General features: G+C 44.3%; 1 pseudogene across 1 annotated transcript; it reads left to right on the top strand.

The window, feature by feature from the left end:
- The first annotated feature begins 840 nt into the window (after nt 1–840).
- LOC306649503 (myosin phosphatase Rho-interacting protein-like) lies at nt 841–4817 on the top strand (annotated as a pseudogene). The gene is made up of 2 exons: nt 841–858; nt 1863–4817. The product of its transcript is annotated as a myosin phosphatase Rho-interacting protein-like (transcript).
- Nucleotides 4818–9220: the final 4403 nt, after the last annotated feature.

Raw genomic sequence — 9220 nt, 5'->3', positions numbered from 1 at the left:
ACAATACCAGTCCCTCCGCCAAGGAAATACCTTTGGAGAAGAGTATATAGAGACAGAAGTTCCATGATTAGAACTTACCAGAAAAGAAAATGGGGAAATGAAAGAATGGACATTTTTTTAAGCTGTCTGTTTTATCTCATCTCCCTAAGGTTTCCCTCCCAGTAATGGGAACAAAGCCCTTAAAGCTGTTCTGTGTTCCCAAACAGAGAGTAAAAGAGTAAATTGAGCCTGACAGCCAGATAGTGCTCAAACAGGATTACCAGAAACTATTGACCAGAATCTACAGCCTGTTGTAAAACATTGTGAAACATGTTGTCAGCAAACCCAGACCCCTTTGAAATTTCCTGGCAGCTTTGTTCCCCTTTTCCCCCTTTCATGTGTGACCCCTCCCGATGTGTGGTTTCTGCCTTTATAAACCTACAAGATTTTCTGCTAGGGACTCGACTCCTCGAGTTGGGTCCCAGCGCGCTGGAATAACACCTCTTGCGGTTTGCATCAAGTGACGCCTCCTGCGGCTGATTGGGGTTGCCGTCCATCCATGGGACAGAGTTGGGGGGTTTCCTTTTTGGGGGGCCTTACAGTTTTATCCTTCTCAAATAAATGCCTAACATGGTTATCATTGTTTCTGTGAAATGAGAGCAAAAAACAATACAGCTACAATAAGCAAAGTGGAAACAACAGGCTTACAGCAATATTGGATTGAAGGGCAGAGTTCCATGATCCCATAGGAGAGGACATTTGATGTCTCTCCCCCAGGGTTGTTTCTGGGCATTGGGTAACATGGGCATTGATACATGCCTGCTGTGACATCCTGGCAACTCTGCAGATGCCTCCCGATGTATGTCCCGATACCGAGAGGTAAAATAAGATCATGATGGCATCATGCTTTCCATGGCAACCTGAGAGGCTTCTGGCAAAGATTCAAGACAATTGTAGACTCAGCTTGGAAGGTGGGAGGGAAGGCCAAGGGAGCGAGACCCAGTGGCCTGTTGTTTTAAAGAAATACAATTCATTTTGGAATACACTGCTGGTTAAAAATGGTAAAATGGCTTTGAAATGAAACAATTTCTTTACTTGCTGGAAAGCAATAAAACTTTGAGTTAATTTTTTCCAAATGCAAAACACAGGTACTCATTGAGAACACAGCAAGTGCCTCTGCATTGAAGCTACTTGCTGGATCTGTGCATCCTGAACACTTGTAAGCAGTTTTCAGCCAGCACATTCAAACATCACTTCAGTCCTATTACAAGAACAAGTCTATCAAGAGAGCTTTTATTGATAGGAGCACTAAAGTCTGGGAGTCAAGTGGGATTGTAAGGATAATCAAATTCACAAAATCTCATTGAAACCCTTTTGAAAAACATTTTCAGAAAGCTCTTCAAGTGCAACAGTCTGCTGGGAATGTGCTCCTGAAGGACCTCCAAAAAGGAGACCCCGACTCTATCCCTCGGACCGACGGCAACCCCAATCAACCACAGGAGGCGTCACTTGATGCAAACCGCAAGAGGTGTTTATTCCAGCGCTGGGACCCGACTCGTGACTCACGCAGGAGTGCAAGGGTCGAGTCCCTAGCAGAAAATCTTACAAGCTTATAAAGGCAGAAAACCACACATCGGGAGGGGTCGCACATGAAAGGGAGAAAAAGGAAAAGAAAAGAAAATGGGGGAACGAAGCTGCCGGGAAATTCCAAAGGGGGTCTGAGTTGTGTGACTGGTCTCCCTGACACATCTGATTGTCCTCCGCATGGAGGGCTGGGAGCAGGCAGTCAGTCGGTCTTACCTATCCTGGTCTGACCTTGTTGGGGAGTGTCCCCTTCCATTGTCGCTGGTTGAGAAGAGCAAGGGGGCTTATGACCTCGACAGGACCTGAAGGCTGAGGAGCAGCAGCTGCCCCCACCACTCTCACCCCCCAGCCCCAGCACCCCCAACAGGAGGTCCCAGGTAATTGAGAAATTTGAGGCCTTAAACATTGAGAAGGCAGAGCACATGGAGACAAATGCCTCAGCAGTGCCCTCTCCATCAAGCGACACTCGCCAGGGCCACAGCGAGAAGAGGGCATTCCCCAGGAAGTGGGACTTCACCAGCGAAGTCCCCACAGCACCTCTATCGGACACCTCAGCCTCCCCCCTGTCTCCACACTGAAGAGCCAAGTCACTGGACAGGAGGTCCACGGAGTCCTCCATGACGCCTGACCTGCTGAATTTCAAGGAAGGCTGGCTGACCAAGCAGTACGAGGACAGCCAGTGGAAGAAACACTGGTTTGTCCTGGCGGATCAGAGCCTGAGGTACTACAGGGATTCCATAGCTGAGGAGGCAGCTGACTTGGATGGAGAAATTGACTTGTCCACATGTTATGATGTCACAGAATATCCAGTCCAGAGAAATTATGGCTTCCAGATACACACAAAGGAGGGCGAGTTCACCCTGTCTGCCATGACTTCTAGAATCCGGCGGAGCTGGATACAGACCATCATGAAGCACGTTCATCCAACCACTGCCCCAGATGTGACCAGCTCATTGCCTGAGGAAAAGAACAAGAGCAGTGCATCTTTTGAGACCTGTGCAAGGCCAAGTAAGAAGCATGAGACAGAGCCAGGGGAACCAGATCCTGAGCAGAAGAGGAGCCACACACGTGAACGAAGGTGGGAGGGCCACTCCAAGACCTTTGATTGGGCTGAGTTCTGCCCCATCCAGTAGGCCCTGGCTCAGGAAAGGGCCAGCACTGTGGGCCTGCTGATGCCCATGGAACCAGGGCACCTTGAGGTAGAGCCAGGGGAGCTGGAGTGGAAAGGTGCATGGGGGCGAGAAGAGCGCCTCAAGGGATGCTGGCACTGTGGATGGACCAGGTGCTGAGGACATGGCCTGCGCATGGAGGTTGATCGGAGTCCAGGGTTGCCAGTGGCCACTGACCTCAAGGCACAGAATGTCCATGTGGAGATTGAGCAGCGGTGGCATCAAGTGGAGACTACCCCTCTCCGGGAGGAAAAAGCAGGTGCCCATCGCCCCCTGCACCTGTCCTCCTCAGAGAATGGAAGTGACCGACTCTCCACACATGAACTTACACCTCTGCTAGAGAGGAGCTGGAGCAGAGCCAGAAGGAGGCCTCAGACCTTCTGGAGCAGAACCGGCTCCTACAGGATCAGCCGAGAGTGGCCCTAGTCTGGCGAGCAGAGCGCCTGGGAGGGCTACATGCTTCAGGTCACATGTGAGATGGCTTTGCTGCAATGGAAGAAACACACCAGAAGAAGATAGAAGATCTACAGAGGTAGCAACCAGCGGGAGCTGGAGAAGCTTGGGAGAAGGACCACTTCCTGGCTGAGGAGACTGCTGCCACTATCTCAGCCATTTTAGCCATGAAGAATGCCCACCAGGAGGAGATGGAGTGAGAGTTGGAGAAGAGCCAGTGGTCTCAAACCAGTAGCATCAACTCAGACATTGAAGCCCTGATGCGACAGTACCTGGAGGAGCTGCAGTCGGTGCAGCGGGAGCTAGAGGTCCTCTTGGAGCTGTACTCACAGAAGTGCCTGAGAATGCCCACCTGGCCCAGGCACTGGAGGCTGAGTGGCAGGAACTCAATGCCCACAACCAGGAACTGAATAACCACCTGGCTACAGAAATCACATGGTTACAGACACTACTGATGGGGATGGTGGTGGAGAAGCCTCGGGTCGCCCCTCACACAGGACAAGGATGCCTATGAGTTAGAGGTATTATTGCTGGTCAAGGAATCAGAAATACAGTACCTGAAACAGGAGATCAGCTCTCTCAAGGATGAGCTCCAGACAGCACTGCGGGACAGAAGTATGCTAGTGATAAATACAAAGACATCTACACAGAGCTCAGCATTGCAAAGGCCAAGGCAGACTGCGACATCAGCAAGTTGAAAGAGCAGCTGAAAGCAGCTATGGAAGCACTGGGAGAAAAGTTCTCTGAGAGTCCTGCTATGGTGGGATATGACATAATGAAATCTAAAAGCAATCCTGACTTCCTGAAGAAAGACAGATCCTGTGTCACTAGGCAGCTTAAAAGCATCAGGTCCAAGTCCATAATTGAGCAGGTCTCATGGGATAACTGACTTGTGCCCGCTTCCAGGTCCCCTGTCGTGTAGAGTCTGAAGGAAGGCCTGATGGTGCAGGAGGGGCTGAAGCTCTTTGAATCCAGAGACTTGAAGAAAGACTAGCTGCGTCCCATGCAACTTGACACGCACCCTTCCCAACTGGCAGCAGCACAACCCAAGCAGCTTCTTGTCTGTACTTTTGTTTGTTTTACTGTCATCATTACTTGGGTATGGATGCATGAGAGACTGGTGTGTGGGTTGTTTACACCATTCCCTGCCATGTTGACTCTGACTTCTTGTCTCTATCACAGCTTTTTTTCCATGGTATTTTTAAATTAGTGAAGCTCAAGCAGTGGGGTAGGGAGGGCTGTCTCCACAGCATCTGAGTAGAACGCCCTCCCATGGTCCCATCGCACTCACTGTCAGTGTTAAGGCTCAGCGGCCTGTTGATAAGCTAGCCCTGTCTCAGAGTGCAGGAGTGGGGACCTAGCTGCCATTCCAGCTCGCTGCATGCTGGCTGGGCACCACCAGGTGGACAGAATCCTATTGGTCAGAGAAGAGCCACCTGGATGGTCAGGTGGGCTAGACCACAGCACAGATGCCTCACCTGTCTGGTTGCTGGAGGAGGTGGCCCTGGTGTGGGGTGTGCAGCCTGCATGCACTGCCTTTTGGCCTGGGAGGAGGACAGCATTTTGTATTTGTTCCACTAATGCAGCTTAGAACCACGCCCTCAGATAATTCTGGCAAAACTTTTCACAACCTGGAAATGTTGAAAGCAACCATTCCTATTTTTGTTTGTTTTTTATTAAATCTTACACACATGCACACACACAAAACATTAAATGATTTCCAGAAACTTTTGGGAGATATAAGCTGGATAAGACCATATTTAAAATTAACAACTGAAGAACTTGGACCATTATTTGATATTCTCAAGGGAAGTAATGATCCGCTTCACTCCTGGGAAATTACCACAGATGCTAGAAAAGCATTATGTAAGGTAGAAGATGCCATTACTAAGGCACATTTAGACTGGGTAGATATAACTAAGCCTATATTACTGATAATCAGAGCCACCATAGGAAGTCCTACAGGAGTGTTCTGGCAACAAGGACTTATTTACTGGGTCCATCTTCACTATAGCCAAAAGATAACTCTAGCGAGTTATCCAGAATTAGTGAGAAAGTTAATAGAAAAGGCAATAACTAATGCTATAGGAATTTTTGGCATTATTCCAAAAAAAATTATCACTCCTTATAAACCAGAAACTATAATTGAGCTTGCACAAGAATCAGAAGTATGGGCTACCATTATATGTAATTATAATCCAAATTTTAATAACCACTACCCCAGGGACCTGATGATCCAAATGTTCATTAGACACCCATTCATATTTCCTAAAAAAAAAATTTCTAAAGTCACCAGAAAAGATCCCATACCAAATGTTACAACTTTCTTTTCTGATGGGTCCAGTAATGGAACAGCTCCTATAGTCACACCAACACAGACATTTACTTTTCTTTATTCTCCACAATCTGCCCAAAAGATAGAGCTTCTAGCCATTTGTCAAATTTTCCAAATGTTCCCAAATCAGCCATTTAATCTGTTTTCTGACAGCAAATATATTATCAATGCTCTTAATATCATAGAAATTGTACCAAAAATATCCTCAGCATCTACCATTTATTCCTCATTATCTACAATTCAAAAGTTAATTTGGGACCACAAGGAACCATTTTTTGTTGGACATATTAGGGCTCATACCAGGTTACCAGGACCTCTCAGTGTCAGTAACGCTTTAGTAGACTTAGCTACTAGAGACGAACATATTTTTTCCACATTCTTAGAAGCAGAAAATTTTCATAAAACTTCCATGTTAATGCTAACACTCTTCAAAAACATTTTAAATTGACTAAAGAACAAGCTAGAAGTATTGTCAAAAATTGTCAACATTGTGTCACTTATCTCCCAGTACCTCAAAATGGTGTTAACCCTAGAGGGTTACAAGCCAACCATATATGGCAAATGGATGTTACTCATATCCCAGAATTTGGAAAGATTAGATACATGCATGTGTCCACAGATACTTATTCAGGATTTATTATGGCCTCCTTACAGTCAGATGAAAAAAAAAGATATTATAAATCACTCCCTACATACCCTTTCTATTCTGGGTGTTCCAAAAACAATAAAAACAGACAATGGTCCAGGCTATACATCCTTAGCCTTTAAACAGTTTTGTTCTATATTTAGTATATATCATGTCACAGGTTTTCCTTATAACCCCCAGGGACAGGAATTATAGAAAGAGCTCATCTAACCATTAAGACCTTATTAATAAATCAAAAAGGGGGAATAGGGGAGTCATATACACCTAAGAACAGATTATCCGTAGCCCTTTTTACCTTAAATTTTTTAAATTTGGATAAATCAGGAAATCAGCAGTGGATCAACATGCTGCAGTTGACACTGACATAAAGCCACAAGTTTTATGGAAAGATGTTGTAACAGAAGAACGGAAAGGACCTTCCCCAATTTTGATTTGGGGAAGAAGGCATGTGTGTGTATTTCCACAGGAAGAAAAAAACGCCAATTTGGATTCCAGAAAGGCTAGTCCAAGCAGTTAAAATGGTTCATCAAGATGCAGCCAAGCCCTCTGAAGATCCTGCTGCTACTAATGATGATAATGAATTTCATCCAAGGTGAACAGTTCTGGACAATAGTCAAGGTACTGCCTTAACTAGTTCCAGTCTCTCAAAATGGTACAGTCTTTCCTCAGTTCTTTTCCACTACTGAATCCACTGGGCAAGCTACCCTTAGGTACACACCACCATTGGACTCCAAATTTACCCTAAATTTATTACTAAAGAATACATTATGCCTCACCTTTGGCAGTGGCACACCTTGTGTACAATTGATTAATCATACTTTGGCAGGTATTACCTTAAATAAAGAAAACAACTCCAATACAAATGTCACAGGTTACATGCCCAAAGCTATTGGTAATAAGACTGATTTTCATATCCATTGGTATGGCCATCGCCAGTCCTTCAAAAAGCCTATTACTTGGCCTCCTTTATGGGAAGCTTGTCAGCACCTAGGACCTGATAAAAAAGGTCTCCAGTAATCTGGCTTTTGGACCTTGGTATTTACCTAATCAAATATATATCACATCTCAAAGCACAGAAGATTTTATAGAAAATTTGGAATATAAAGGTAATTTCAACCCCTTATTCATCTGGTCCTTATGCGGGCCTAAGGTACGTATGGATATAAGCCACCTGGCTTTTGTAAAAGGAGGGTCTATAAGTAAAGGAAAGTGCACTGATCAAAAGGTTAATGGAGTTAATACTGAAATAGGTAGAGAGAGTGAAACAATTGTTTTTTTCATATACTCCTGTGTGCCTAGCTCTCCCTTTCCTTTTTGTGACTTCTAATGAGAACCTCTCTAGACAGTTATCTTCACAGATCACACAACAATGGACAGATAGATTCAACGAGCTAGTAACAAGTCTTCGACAACAAATCTTCACCCTAAACACCACTAAGGTGGAAGTCAAACCGGGAGAACTTATCAAAGGAACATTAAATAAACTAACACAATTTGCCACCTTTTGGGGGGGACTCTTAAGTCTCACACTAATAAGCTTGGGTGTGCTTGTGTTAATTCTATTCTACATTTACAAACACCTCAAAACCAGTCAACAGGCTCATAATGTGATCATAAAACAGGCAATGGCCACCCTTGAAGAAGGAATCTCCCAACATATGGCTTAGTATGCTGGATCAAAGATGGGTAACCATAGGAAAACACTGTACCAACCTAAGACAGAAGGGCCAACTCTGCTTTGGTATCCTTTGATGATGGGTAAGGACAGGATGTTGATTCCCGGGACCTAAGACAGACACAATCCCTGCCAGCTTCATTTTCATTTCATATAAAGAAGGGGGAGATGTTGGGGGCTATGCCATGCAGACTCTGCCAAGATGACACCTGGCAACTAGCCAGAAGTTGTTTTGATCACATCGGTGGTGAGGAATTTGGTTACCATAGACACACCCAGGTGTTTTATCATTGACCGTATTCAAATAAGTCCATGCACACAATGTGTGCACATGTATTCCCAAGTGCTCTTGCTCATGCCTGTTTGATCTTTACCATGATTGGACAGCTAGCTCCTCACCTGATCTTGGCATAACTAGCTTTGGCCCTACCCTTGGCCTCCTGGAGGGAATATAAGCCAGCTCTCCTCGGGCCCTGGTGTTCCGGGTTCCTGAATCATCAATAAACTGCTTCAAATTCAAGAGTCTTGCTGCTCGTTTGTCTCCCGCACCAAATTGACTCCACTGGACAGCATCAGCAGACTACATTCAATCATCACAGAACCTGGCACTAAGATATTTCAAAAAACGTGAATGCAATGTATCAAAAAAGTGCATGATAAATAGGTGATGAGCAGTATTGCAGACCATAGTATCATATTGCCAGGTACATCATGCTGAAAGACAGGAATAGTACAAAGTTTCACATTTGAATATTAAAAAATCAAGAGATAAGGACTTTCTGTGGGAACTCAAATCAGAAGGGTGGTGGAAATGAAAAGCTAACTTCAGTGAGAAAATAATAAAAAATTGTCATTGTTAATTACCTCCTCAAATATACCAGGGCATCCTTCAGTTTCAAAATACTATATAAAACAGCAAGAAGGAATTGACAGATCATTTGTAAACAAAGATACCTACTGACAATAACTTATCTTGAAGGGACTTGAAAATTTATGGCTCTTTCCTGTTGCTCACAATGGACATCAGATAACACATGTGCTTATTTTGCATATCTGGCACATGACCTTTGAGGAAAAGCTTTCCTGTCATCATGGCTTGTTCACCCAAAACCTAAATTTACACAAGTATTGATTTGGAAATGCAGGAATGAATGATGGCTGCTGAAATAATGCACCACATCATCAGAGTTTTAAACAAAATAATTGCTGCTAAAAAACAAAATTGAAGAACCAATATGGTCGAATACTGGATTTCAAAAACAGAAAATTTTAAATAACTAACCATGTGATTAGAGTAATTGGTCCTGAAATACAGGTCCTAAAGCATTTATAAAATGAATTTTTTTTTCTTTTAATTGGTTATATCTACTACAAAGTCG

Source organism: Sciurus vulgaris (assembly GCF_902686455.1).
Source record: "Sciurus vulgaris genome assembly, chromosome: 18".
NCBI lineage: Eukaryota > Metazoa > Chordata > Mammalia > Rodentia > Sciuridae > Sciurus > Sciurus vulgaris.
Note: the sequence above shows the minus strand (reverse complement) of the source record. Positions and strands in the feature narration are given on the sequence as shown.